General features: G+C 37.4%; 2 protein-coding genes across 2 annotated transcripts in view; both read right to left on the bottom strand.

Annotated features, from left to right (window-relative positions):
* met (MET proto-oncogene, receptor tyrosine kinase) overlaps positions 1-15,041 on the bottom strand; it is a 206,386-nt gene extending 191,345 nt beyond the window's left edge. Inside the window, exon 1 of the mRNA XM_028814530.2 lies at positions 14,579-15,041. The gene's annotated coding sequence lies outside the window, so the exon portion shown is untranslated. The remainder of the gene's footprint in view (positions 1-14,578) is intronic.
* Positions 1-15,080, bottom strand: part of cav2 (caveolin 2) — a 516,729-nt gene that overhangs the window by 383,969 nt on the left and 117,680 nt on the right. The gene's annotated exons all lie outside the window — the stretch shown is intronic.

Here is a 15,080-nt window from a genome sequence, read left to right as displayed (position 1 = left end):
GAAAAGTAAGAACCAGCATAATCTTCTGTGCAAAACAAAAAATCCATTTAATATATTTCTTAAAATATTAAAGAATATAATTTTATATTTCTGATCTAACAAAGAGTGAACAAGACAAGTTCAATAAAATGAAGGAGTAGTAAAGTGATTATCAAAATGTTTACATTAAAAACCAGCATTTAGATAAGTTCTCCTCTCCATCTGCAAACTGAGCTAATAAACACTAGCCTAATTTAACTGTATATATATACAGTACATGAGTAAGTATGAAAATATCATCTGAAAGTTGCAATCTCAGCCTAGCATTACTGTGAAGAGTGTTTTACAAGACTAAATACTAACCACAATGAAGAGAACTGTAAGATACAGAGTAGGCTGTGGACCTTAGCAGATGAATGTATTTCCCCATGGGTTTATATTCTCCATCAAGATAGGTAAAACTGGTTACTGAGGCATTATTGTAAGGACCTCTTAAGTGAACCACTTAAACACCAAAAAATAGAACCTTGTTAGTCCCAATACACCAAGGATTGTTTTCTTCCTTGCCTTGCACCCAGCACTACCACAACAGACTCTGGTCCAGAAAACCCTGAACAGGATTAAGTATATCTGAGAATGTAGCTAAGTAGACAAGTAAACATTTCATCAACTTTAAGTTCTGGAAGTAAGTTAGTTGCAATTTTGGCAAAGGTCAAATCTTCCTGAAATGTATTTACAGATAATTTCAATTAAACTCTACCTATATTATAAATATCAAAGTCCTTATTGTGTAAGGACATGGTATAAAGATGTATAGAGGGAAGTTTTCCCTGGATACCCTTGGCTAATCCTTTCTGTTCAAGCTCAATACTCCAGTCAAGCCTTGCTCATGCAAGCATTAAACATGTCTGTATGAACAACTTGACTCGCTATATATCCTTTTAAAAGTTATTCTGATGATTTTGATGATTGATGAGAAAGAAGTTTATGGGGAGAGAAAATAACAGAAGGATATGATGATTGTAGCATGCCTGCTTTTGCAGTCCACTTCTTTACATGTGCAGTGCTTTATTGGTGCAGAAATCAGTTTTGTATCCAAATTGTTGTTGATTGTCTTTGAATGAATCTTCCAAAATGTAACATGAATTTCTATTACATATGCACTGTTTCATCATTGTCATAGTTCCTCTTCAATCTCATTGAAATGTGTTATTTCTTTAAAGGACGACACATCTACAGATTCTATGAATTCATGAAAGATAGTGACTTGGGTAATGTAAATAAAGAATGCCCAAGATGGGATGGGCATTACATTGGGCTAGACTGAAAAAACTCTATTCTTATACTACTAAAGATAATGGACCCATGGCTATCTATAATAATAAAAGGCAAAGCCCTCACTGACTGACTGACTGACTCACTGACTCACTCATCACTAATTCTCCAACTTCCCGTGTAGGTGGAAGGCTGAAATTTGGCAGGCTCATTCCTTACAGCTTACTTACAAAAGTTAGGCAGGTTTCATTTCGAAATTCAAAGCGTAATGGTCATAACTGGAACATATTTTTTGTCCATACACTGTAATGGAGGAGGCGGAGTCACGTATCGCGTCATCACGCCTCCTACGTAATCACGTGAACTAAAAACAAGGAAGACATTTACAGCACGAGTCACACGCGGGAACAAAGGTAAATGACGTTAATTTTTGACTGTCTTTTAATACTGTGTAAGCATACATATTAACACATGTGCAATTAAACGTGTGCATTTATGGGGTGATTTCTCAGGCTTAAAAGCTCACCTTTTATCAAACGCGGGAACAAAGGTAACTGACGTTGTTCACTGTCTTTTAATACTGTGTAACCATACATAGTAACACATGTCCAATTAAACGTGTGCATTTACGGGGTGATTTCTCAGGCTTAAAAGCTCGCCTTTTACTACAAAGGTAAATGCAAAACTATTTTCAATCAGTTTATTGAAACGCTCCCGTTAAGGATTGCAATAACATATTTGCGAGATAAAAGAACGAAGTAGGGGGAAATGGAGGAACAGCCGCAAACAGCGAAGAGAAAAAAATTAATTAAACAATTGAGAACAGAGCGAGTTAAGCATACAAGCATGTTCATAAGGGAAACAAAGCACGGTGTAAAACGTAAGTTTAAATTAAGTTTATAGAAACGCTCCCGCTGCGGATTGCAATAACATATTCGCGAGATAAAAGTTTAATGAGAAGACACGAGGTATAAACGAACCACACGCCGTGGCGCAACGTTAGGGGCAACAGTTTCAACCATTCTATGATCTTCTTCTCGCAACTGAAACACGGCACATGGCGGATGTTAGCCGACTTGCTGACCGCAACGTTAGGGGCTTCAACTATGGCGCTGATGCCACATCTCAGTGCCAACACTTTGCAGACTGTACTTAAAAGACACGCCCTCCTCACTGGACAGTTAAAAACACCAATCAAACTAACGATGACATCAAGTATTACCCAATCAAAACTAGGAAAGGAGGCATCTTCATAAAATGCGTGTGGGATGATTTGCATGAGACGCTGCTTTAAAAAAAAAATGATAAAAAAAATACGGGATAAATCCCGTCCAGTATTGATTCAAAACGGGACGCGCAATTTCATTCTCAAACGCGGCACGATTCCGTATTTTAAAGGACGGGTGGCAACCCTACAGTGCCAGGTAACCACCCATACAATCAGATTGTGATTCAGACTAGGAATGCAATGAATGTAATTACCCCGATCTACATACAAGGCGAAAGTCTTGCAACAGTCAAAGATGATGGTTTGGGATAAGTACACCATACAACATAAAAGAGCTTATGAAGCCTTGAACCGAAAAAAGCAAGATCTCAGAGATCGTAAAAAAAAAAATAGGAGGTAATGTCGTTTTACTCGCTGTAGATTTTAGTCAAACATTACCAGTTATTCCACGAGGGAGACCAGCAGATGAACTCAACGCGTGTTTAAAATCCATGCTTCTCCCACGCTCTGTTATATGTCGCGTGTTCTCGGGTAGGTGCACCAAAAAATTTATACATTTAAGCATGTAATGGGCAAACAAAAAATGAGGTATACCCGAAGGCACTGCAGTAGTACTTAATGTAACTTTACTTCTTAAATGTTAATGTTTTACTGTTTAATAATTTATACGCTTCTTATATGTTGTTCAAATTCTTTTATCAAAATACCACTGACAGCGCAATGCACGATAACATGGAGTGAATACACCATACGCATCTGCCCACGGCTGCCCTGCTGTGCGCAGATAGGAGTTGATTCTACAATAAAATAAAATAAAGATAAAAAGAGTAAAACAATCATCACCCATAAACCGTGTGTGTGTGTATATATGTGTATATATATATGTTGATATGTGGATGTGTATATGTATATATATATATATATATATATATATATATATATATATATATATATATATATATATATATATATATATATATATATATGTAGATATGTATATATATGTGTATATGTATATGTATATATATGTTTATATGTGTGTGTGTGTATTTTATATATATAAAACACAGCAACACTCATAACAATGACAACACAATTACATTGACAATCATGTTACATTATTTTTAAAATGTTTCCTTTTTTTTTCATAACCTCTTTAACACACTACTTCTCCGCTGCGAAGCGCGGGTATTTTGCTAGTAGTTAATAAATTAATTAGTTGTTTTATCATATCATCATTGGTAGGTTAAATAAGCAATGGTATTAGTAACTTTTCATCCATCCAGCAAATTTTAATAACCCAGTTATCCAGGGAAGGATTGCAGGGCAGCATGAACCTATCCCAGTAATTCTTAGGAGTAAGGCTGAAACAACACCTGGGCAGTGCACCAGTCCATTACTGGGTGAACACATACACATTACAATCAATTTGTCAACACCAGTTCACACAGAGTATATGAATGTTTTTTGTAAAACACTGACCTACATTCAATGTCTGAAATGTGTCTTATAAATAAGTGTATTATTATTATTATTATTATTATTATTGTTATTATTGTTGTTATTATTCATTTTAAACATATTTTCTGATTGGAGTGGAGGATGCAAATACTGTACCTATGTGCTCCAAGAGGCTTATTCTCCCCAGGACAAAGCTGGCAGCACTATGAGAATTATGTTTTTTGACTTCTCCAGTGTCTTCAAGCCATTCCAGTCAATGGGTAAACTCAGAGATATGCAGGTGGATGAGCTTATGGTGTCCTAAATAATGGACTATCTGTTGGGCAGACTGCACTTTGTGAGACTCAGGGACTGTGTTTGTGATATGGATGTGAGCAACACTGAAGCACCACAAGGAACAGTCCTGTCTTCTTTTCTCTTCACTCTGTGTACCTCAGACTATAAATATAACACCACTCATGTCACTTGAATAAATTCTTAGATGATACTGCACTCATGGGATGTGACAATAAGAAGAATAAGGGAGTGTAGTAGTCAGGTGTTTCTGAGTTTCAGAAAGAACTGTCTGCAACTTAACTATAGCAAAACTAGGAAACTGGTTATTGACCGCACCAAAAAAACTCTATGTCTGGTCATTACTCGTGGAATGAATATAGAAGTGGTGCACTCCTACAAATACTTGGGTTTCCTATCAATGACAGGTTGAACTGGTCTTGGAATACAGAGGAACTATATAAGAAAGAGCAGAGAAGGCCCTTGTTCCTTAGGAGACTGTGTTTCTTGAATGTAAGAAGTGACAATCTTCTCATCTTTTATAACTCTATTATAACTATTATAACTGTCATCTTCTATGCTGTGGTGTGCTGGGCTAGTAAAGGTTTGTGGTTTGGGCTTAGGGATAGAGAAAGAAACAGAGTGAGATCAACCCCGTATCCTCCACAGTTGTTTTAATTTTGATTTGATTTTCAAACTTATTTTCTGTACCTAACACATGTATAGGTAAATGTCAGTGAGGGTGAAAGCAAAAATATTTCCCTTTGTAATACTTGTAGTCCAGATTCCAGGTTGCAGAGCATTATTTTCAACTCTCCAAACAACCTGCTAGGGCTAAAGACACAATCCTGTTCATTGTCAAGGATTTTGAATATAAATAATTGCTCGACCAGGAATAAGTGATTGTGCTTCAGTTAGTCAATTTGGCTGGGCCCAATCAGCTTGTAGTATGATGAGGGATGGGATAGACAATTTTAGGTCAAAAATCCTTACTTTCTTCCCCCCCACCGCCTAATCTCCAGTTGTTCTACATGTATTGTACCATTAGAAAAAGTCTTTGTCATCCTACTCAGTGCTCTGCTAATTTGAATAAACAACAAAAAATTTAAAGTTACCACAAATACAATCATAAAAATATGAAAATCCAGTACATCAGTCTTATGGCATAAATCAGCAGAAAGAAGAAACAAATTGCTAGTATAGCCAGGATGTCATTACATAGTATTTTGATAATCAACAAGCTTCAAATGTGGTATGCAAATCTTCCCCTCTGTACAGCAGGTTCTTTCCATTTAGCTGACAAAATGCTGGTTAAGGAGTTGCAGTGACCCAGACAGGTCAAAAATCACCTTATTATGCTGTAATGCTGATAAGTCTTCCAAAAGTACATTTTAAAAATGTAAATTAGATCTCTGCTGGGGTCTAAGAGCAAGCATAGAGCACTCTGTCCTGGAAGTTATCCAAGATGATAAAGAAGAAAGATGGTTGATTATACTGTTGCTATATGAGACATATTTGAGAAAAGAACTTCGGCTACTGGTAGCCTACATTGAGTTGCCAGGGACAATGACACCTTCAGAGGCTGAAGCTGGGCAAGTGGCAGCTACTGCAGAAACCTTTGATTTTGGGCAATGCAACAGACAATACAGTATTTGGAAAATGACAACCCTCTATTCTTAAAGTAAAGGTGGTAATCCAATCTATCAACCCATTCTACAAACATCAGCCCTACAGAGACTAACATTTTGCTTTGGTTATGCTGGTAATATTGCATGAATTCAAAGTGTGACAGAGGTACTTACTTATTATGCAATAACCAAGAAAATCTGATCTTATTGTAAGTGTGGAAAAATTCAAAATATATTGTAACTCAAAGAGAAAGTAAAATCTCACATTACTTAAACATAGATAAAATATTTTTTTCTTTGCAAGGAAAAGTGAAAAGATTTTTAGCATGTTGGGAAGACTTTACTAACGATATTTTAAAACCTACTGTAGATCTTCCAGAGCTCTGTTAATGAACTCTTTCATAATGGGTGACTTATTCACATAACTCTCTACTGCCCCTACTGGGTAGGGATGAAACTCTTATGCATTGATTACAAATTAATGCATCTTTATTATCTTTTGTAAATGTTGCAATGGCTGTATTTTTGATTGAATTGAGTTTTATAAATTGTAATGCCATCTTTAATGTGAAAAACACTATTAATAACAGTAAATTGCTTTATTTACCAAAAACATTCACAGTCAGAATTTTAAAAGGAAGAACTGAAAGTTTCAAACATAAAACAAACCTAGGTGTCCAATCAGCCCGGCTACTGGGGGTCTCATAAGTCTAGAATATTACAGAAAAATAAATACATGTATTTTTGTCTTCACACTCTCAAGATGTTTTTGAGTAAGGAAGTGCAAGTCCATTAATTTATTCTCATAAGAAACTGGAGTCACGAGAGAGGTCACTGCATAGTTTAACAATGGGCCAGTGATACAGAAGGGCAAGTTTTTATTTTTTATTTTGATTTCAGACTCATGGGACATACTGCATAGAGTGCAAGGTCTGGTCTTTGACTATGGGGTGCATCTTCTGTCCTTAGAGCCACCTGGCTAATCTTTCAACTGAACTCTCTGTGGGCCATTGGCAGTAACCAAACTCAGGGGCTGCTTCTGTAACATTCTTCAAATTTACCATACTTATAGGTTTGTAGAACTCATTATGAAAGCTCTGAGTTTGCCTCAGCAGAGCTTCCTCTGGCTGTCCTATGAATGTGTATGATTCTAAAACCCAGCAGACATGTCTTAGGGCCAATCACTCTTGTTAGATTCTGTGTTGTATGCTCTTCATAATATGCAGCATGGTCCCAGTTGTTTCAGGCAGAAACCCCCTGCTGTCACCTTTCATTCTTGGGGAATTCACCGGGCCTTCTGCCATTCCCATGAACACTGTTATATTGTGGTACCCACTAACCAATTTCTTTCAGAGCACAGACTAAACTACTACGGTACTCTGTACACACTAGAATAATCCATCTTAATGAAAGGATATGTGCTTCTGGGTCTGTGTATCTGTGTGTCTGCTGGGTTGCTGTCTTGGTCATTCTAACAGATGGCACATCACAAGCATTTGTACTGAACATTGCTTTTTTCTGAGTGGGATGGAGGGTCAGGCGGCATTTTTGGTTTCCCCTTGCGTGTTCAGTTATGCTGTGCTAATTTTTGTCTTTTCTTATCATGAGTGGCTTATCTATCTCTGTGACTTATCCAGAAATAATGACAAGGGGATCCATACAAGTAAATTGTAGGGTGTAAATTCTGTACTTACATGACCTAATATTATCATCATACTGAGAGCTCTGAGTTTTTAATGTCCCTACATAATCTAAGAGATGTAACACAAGAGACCTTATGCTGCAGTCCCTAACACTCTTCTTTCCATTTCTTTTAGAAGCAAGAATACAACTGTCAAACTAAATGCATTTAGTATTTTTATTGCTCTTATAGAATATAGCTTTTATTGGCACTGCAGTAAATAATTGTTTTCCACATTAAGGATGCAAAAACAATTAAAGAAAAGTCTAAAAATATGTAGAGAAATGCAAGAAATATACAATATCTGGGAAAGATTGTACATCTTGTTATTCATTTTCTAGGTGTTATACAAACACTTGATCAAGCCCAAAATTTAGTTGCTTGATGTTTACAATGAGTCCACTCTTCTCTGTTGTATACATATATTGAAATCTTGCAAAATCCAAGCTCAGAGGTGGCGTCTGCCGGTACACCATTGTTAAATAAATAAGTCCTTTTACACGTGATGAGACACATTCAGCCTGGGATACAAAACTTCATCAGTTTCACTCCCATGACAATAAAGGTACAGTATTTATTACTAGATTACATCACTGCAATTGTGAGAGAGAAACTGTAATGTGACAAGTAGGTGGCAGAAAGACTGATAAATAATGTACTAATGCACACAGGTCTATTTAGGTGGCAGTATGGCTTAGGAAGTGGCCTATAGTTCAATCCTTGCCTTCTTACTAGCCACGTAACCCTGAAGAAGTCACTTAACCTGTGTGTGTTCTAGTTCTAAAAAAATAATGTAAATAATGGAATTGTGCACTGAAGGATCACCAAAGAAGATTTTAAATAAATGGTGTTTGTTAAAACATATGGTGCACTAAGAGTATTGCTGAAAAGTCTTCAAAACAGATCCAACAAATGTCAACAATGAAATTAAATTTCTTTTAAATTCCTTTAGGCTGACAAACATAATATGTTTGATAGTAAGTGTATGTATGTGTTCTGTGCCCAGTCCAGGTTTGGTTTCTGTCTTTCACCTCAGTCTCTCCAAACTGTAAATGTTAACAGAAGGATATATGTATAGCATATCAACATTTTCTATGTTTGTATCTAAATATATGTATGCAAAATATACAAATAGATAATTTATTTATTTCTAGAGGAATGTACTTATTTCAAGAGGAAACTACAGTGTTACAACAGCATATAAAAACTATACTCAAGGTTAAAAAGTAAACTAAATACATCAATAAATAATTGTCCAGAGCATTATTAAAATTAAGAAATTAAAATGCTGAGTGATATGGTGGGGTAGTTGTAGCGCTGATGCCTTACAACAAGGAGAATGGGATTCAAGTCCTGGGTGCTCACTGAGTATAGCTTTTATTTTCTCCCCATGCCCACCTGGGTTTCTTCTGGGTGCTTTGGCTTCCTCTCACGGACCAAAGACAGGCAGGACAGATGGACTGCTAATGCTAATTTGATGCCTGATGTCTGTGTTTGTGTGTGTGTGTATGTGTGTGCGTGTGTGTGTGTGTGTGTGTGTGTGTGTGTGTGTGTGTGAGTGAGCTCAGCCTGCAATGAGCTGGCACCGTGTCCATTGTTCCTACATTGTGCCTGAAGCTTGCTGGGATAGGCTGCAGCTTCTCCATGGCCCTTCTCTTGACATGTAGAAGTAGAAAATGGATGAATAAAAATATTTTCTAGTTAGAAGTAAAAATACCTCTGGTACTGTATGTTGTCTGGAGTACCGTGGTACATTTGGCTTTTTGATCTATATATCTATCTATCTATCTTACTTTAAAATAATGTAAGATAGATAGATAGATCTATACACACACATGCGCACACACACACACACACACACACACACGCACACACACACACACACACACACATATATATATATATATATATATATATATATATATATATATATATATATATATATATATATATATACCTCCCTCAAAAAATTATTTATAATAATTGGGACATTTTAAAAATCACATTGGTGGGGCATAACGTCCCTCTTGAAGATTCATGAAGAGGTACTATACTCACTGATACACTATGAAAACGTGCTGGTATGGTGAAATGTAGATCATAGAGGTGCAATGACAGTCGATTAAAGTTTTTCCCCAGTGAAGATTCCTAAATAGCAGCCAGTATTCACTGGTAGGCTAAGAAAAGGTATCTGTGTGATAAAACACATATCCTTATAATACAGTAACAGACAGTTAATCGAAGTGCGGGTTGGAGACTGAAGAGTTCTGAAGAGGTGCCAATATAACGAAACTTAAATGCTTAGATTGTTATGTCATCATAATGTAGTGACAGTCCATCAAAAATCAGTTCTTTTGTGAAAATTAAAGAGAAGATAAGAAAGCTGAGAAGCTGAGAAAAGGTGTTCTATGTTGAAATTGGAAGAGGTGTTGGTACTGTGAACCGGTGAGTACCAGCCTACTTCAAGCACTGCTTAATAATCAAATTAAATAGGATTTTGCCTTATCCATGCATCATACTACGAATTCACAAATATTAGATTACGCTTTGTATATCTAATTTACATGCACACACTGCAAATCCCACAGAGATAAAGATTAAAACATAAGGAGGCTTAAAGGGATTGGAAATTCAACAGCAGAAAATAGGTGAACGATGACTGCCAACTATATCAATCAAAAATGCACTTTATTGATTTTATGGGATTTTTTTTCACTTATGGGAAAATGTTTTGACATCTTTGTAAATCAAATGTTTGTTTTTAAAGAAGGTTGGCAAAATATTTAAAAATATTATGAGTGCCTTATGTTAAAAGCTTGCATATTCAAGAATTCATGTGTTAATACACCCATCCATTATTTAGCTCTTGTAATGCAATTAAGTATAATGGGTGAGAGAAAGTCATTCCAAGGAGCAGATGGCACAAACCATCAAGCGTTCCTGGAAGGGTATTAGCCCACTGCGGAGTACCAGACTAATTCACATCAGACAACTTTAGTGCTACAAATGAGCATAACTTGCATGTCTTTATAGTGTGCAAAGAAAATTGGAGCACCTAGAGAAAAAAACATGTAAAAACAGAAAAGATATGCAAACTCCATACATGAAATGACTGGGCTGGAATTTGAACCTGGAGCTCTGGGGCTGTGGAGCGGCAGTGCCATATTACTTAATATAAGAAATTCGGATAATTTTTGAAATAGACATTTTAACAAAATATTGCAAAAACTTTTAATGGAAGGAGCAAATGACAAGAGATTACTTAGGCTTTAGCGTTGTTTCCTTAAGAATTTAAATAAATGTTCCTCTTGTATTATAAAGCCATAGTAACTAACTGGAAATGGAGCTTAGTACAGCTCACTTGCACTATATCCTTAGTTATCAGAAAGTAAGAAACAACCATCAGTTTCAACTTAATTTGCTAAACACCACTCCTACTTTTGCACACTAGGTATATCAGCTGACTAGCTACATTATCCACCCATAAGGATGAAGATAAAATTAAAATAAAAGTCAAACATTGACTTCAGTCTGAGTCACGCACTGTGTCCCTCACTTGCTTTTGTAACTACTTACTGAAATAAACTGAGACAAACATGGCGTTAAGTCAAAAGAAAAAACACGTTTAAACTTTCATTATTTTCATTCTTAAGCATGCACAACCACAAACATTAAACTGGTCAAACTAAGATCAATGGCACAATGTAGGCTGGAAAGAGTGGAGTCAGCCGTAGTCATAAATGCATGAAGCTGTTTTTCTTAGGCAGCCACCTTTGCTGTGGTTCCCTCTCATTTGTACTGCAGTGTAACCAGAAGTCTGAATCACTACATACATTGTTCGGCACATAATATGCAGCAGCCACAAAGCTAAGTTTAGACCTCTTGCCGGGGAATAAATGTCATAAATTAAATTAACAATGAAAGGCTCAGAATTAAAAATTATGACAACCTCACATATTTATATCCAACTTGACCCTGTTTGTCACAAAGCAGGAAACGCCTTCTAGTGCCCCAAAACAACTGGAGGTGATGCAACTTTAGAATGAAAGCCAACAGAGATCCAAAAGGAATCTTAAAAAGATAAGCAGATGTGTCTCTGAACAAACAACCTTTTGTTCCACAAGCACAGCCAAAGTAAAAGGCTCCAATCTGTCTGAAAATATCAGGTAAGGTATCATTAGAGGCAGAATTTTGTCTATGGTTGAAAAGTGTGTTAAAGACATACCAGAAGTCATTCAGATAGATGCATTAGTTTGTGTTTTTTTTTCATGCACAATGCTGAATTCTGTCAGAATATAATGCAGCATACTTGTAGACAGCCCCAGTAAATAAATTATATAGATCCCTCTTTCAACTGCTAAGTCATCATGGCTTCTATGTGGATTTGGCATGTTCTGCCTTTTTCATTCAGTGTTCCTTCCACACTCTAAAGACTTGTGGCTATGCTAGGAAGAGAAGCAGAAAGTTTTAATTTGTCCAGTGTGAGCAAACAAGGCTTGCAGTGTACTATATATTCCATTCAGGGATGATTTCTGCCTCTTATCCATTACTATCAAGGGAAACTTCTCAATTACCCATGAACTTGTTGATAAAGCAGGTTCAGACAATAGCTCCAAACAAAAGTAACATTACTGTAAAATGTGAATTAACCATAAAGGCCTTGTATGGCACAAACATATTAACGCTTCATAGGAAATACATTTTAGGGAATTATTAATAAGTGAGTCCTTATAATGTGGAATGCATGAACTGAATTTACAATATACAGTGCTTCTATGCAGACCAGTCTGAACACCCAAAAATATAACTTTGCACCCAGTCCTATCCTCTCATTACTGATCAGACGTATTAGTCTTCCAGGATCTCACTGACCAGTCTAATGTATAACCGCTATTCTCCAAAAAGGAGGCACACAGAGAGCTGATTGGTGAAATCATTTGGAAATTCAATCAACCACAAAAGTATAGTGCTGTATAGAATTTAATAGCACTTATATTTTCTGTTGAAATTATCTTATTTCCATACTTAAAATAATTATATGGAACGTACTGAATCAGGATATGTCATTTAATAAAATGGGTAAACAGTAGAGGTCCTTGTGAAATCTGAAGTGCTGGTCACTAGTAATCAAAATTTGTCCATTCTTCTTGGCAATTATAACCCTGACTCAGACAGTAAAACTACAAGTGTCAAATTAACACTTAAAGCACATATATAATTAAATGACCATTTGGCTGTGTAGGGTCTGCATGTTCTCTCTGTGACTTGATTTTTGCTCTGAGTAATACCACATTCTAACAAATGGGTGTTCAGTTTACCATGTAGCTAAACTGGTCCTGTGAAGTGTGGGTGTGCATGTAGTGGATGGGCACCCTGCCTGATTATAATATTCCCAAAACTGGGTCCTGCCAATATACTATGCCCAGGATTGGATCACTCGGTTCTAATGATGGAAGATTTATACCTAAAATTCTACATTAAAAAGGTCAATATCTTAATTTACTGCAGTGGGCTGGCGCCCTGCCTGGGGTTTGTTTCCTACCTTACACACGGTGTTGGCTGGGATTGTCTCCAGCAGACCCCCGTGACCCTGTAGTTAGGATATAGCGGATTGGATAATGCATGGCTGGATGGATATCTTAATTAATTAAAAAGTTACCAGAACTTTACAAAACTGACAGCCAACCAGCTAGCGTGATTCATAAACGGGTGCCGATGTTTTCCTCCCAGGAGATGTTACGCTTTACTGCTGGTGACTCGCTGATCAAAGTACGATTTTGTGGACATAATATGTCAACAAGGTCCAAACAGTCGTATAAGACGCAAGGAAGGTATTCAATGAATCGTATGAGACGTCTTCTGAGTGTTAAATGTTCGCCACAGACATTTGACAAGAAGGCAGTATACTCGATTTCAAGAACAACTGCAAATATTTATTTTAATAAACCAGACAGAGTTCGTGTTTTGTTCCATACTTGATCACTTCTTACCAAGTTCACCAAGTTCATTATAAGAATTGCCACCTGGCTTATTTTGACTCTCGACAATTCACGATTCCACCACTTATTTGAATGTTAATCATGTTAAAGATGTGTGTCTAGCCAGGGCTCACTTCGAAAGACGTTATAAAAAATTTCACTCAGGGAATTGGATCTCTATGTATAAAGTTGCCTGAGCAGGATAGCAATAAAGCAAAAAAAATGCATGGGATTCCTGTGTCGTACTTCTTAAGAGTGACGTTACTTAGCATATCATTCAGGTAATCATGCATTTATTGAATTAACAACTGAACATTGCTTGTGGATGTTTGCTGAAACCTCCGAAACTGTTTAACAGCAGTGCCCACTTAAAGTGGACATGGCTACATTCGAATCGAGCGCCTAAGACGCTATACACGGTTGAAGATCACGTCATTCTCTGGACAACTTTATAGAGCTCCAGTAACCCTGGTCGAGATGCCGGTACACACTCGGGCACACAACAAACCGATCAGAATAACAAACTCCACGCTTGGCTTTATTGATTACTTGGCCATTCGCTTCCGTAGCACTGAGTCCAGGCATTGGTGCTATATAAAACATAGGCTGTTGGATGCCTTCAGAGCGTCCTGGCGAACGGAGCTATATAAAACGGAGGCTGCTGTGAACAAGTCATAAATGTATTTTATAATAATGATCACGCACACAACAGACTCGGGCTGGCGTCTGCAAGTATCTAAAGTGTGTACCACTTCGCCTCTCCGCTTCAATGCCGTAGTGTTTTTCATACCGATACACAACTCAGCACCTGTTTCGCGGAGTTTTCTTATTTCCCGTCAACAACCTCCGTTACGCACTCGTGTGGTTTAATCCTAGTAACGTCCTAAATCCCAATCAAAACTCAAACCTACCTTATTAGTTTTGCATCATTCAAAAGATGCGCTGCCTTTTGACAATAAGATGCTGTAACAATGGGATAAGGGAGATTTATGAAACAACACCGATTCAATCATTTTAATATCTCTGAAAATCTTTCCAGCTAATAAGTAAGAAAAAGTAGAAAAATGTTCTTTACCTGTTAGGCAGATCGTTAGGATTGCTTTGTCTAGGCTTTGTCTCAAGGGCAGGACTGCATGGCTTTTGTTTCACGCTCCAGAGACGCGGCGTGCCTTCTGCTCTTTCAATTGAACAGAACTTTTCAGTTCACGCATAGCCAGTCACACCGTAGCCGTGTGCTCTTCCCGTTACCTTAAAAAAACACACACACACACGTCCGTTTCCAATACCCGGTCCCTTCTTTTCTTATTTCCTTCCTTTCTTTCTTTCTACTCTTAAGCCTCACACTACAGTCCGTAGTGGCTTGCAAACCCAGCGGTGGGGAGCAAGCAGCGTCTCCGGCAGCCGCTCACGTGTCTTTGTAACGCTGCCTAGCCACCGAGATCCCGTCGTCTGTCAAGTTAAGATGTAGTCCATACTGGCGGGACTCGAAGTCAAAGCCAGGGGCGTCAGGTGCGCGCGTGCAGGTTGGAGCTTGCGGGGTTCATCATGGGCAGCGAATGCGGGAATAGGCGTACTCG

The sequence above is a fragment of the Erpetoichthys calabaricus genome, chromosome 1, assembly GCF_900747795.2.
Source record: "Erpetoichthys calabaricus chromosome 1, fErpCal1.3, whole genome shotgun sequence".
In the NCBI taxonomy this organism is placed as follows: domain Eukaryota; kingdom Metazoa; phylum Chordata; class Cladistia; order Polypteriformes; family Polypteridae; genus Erpetoichthys; species Erpetoichthys calabaricus.
This window is presented reverse-complemented; position numbering and strand designations above follow the sequence as displayed.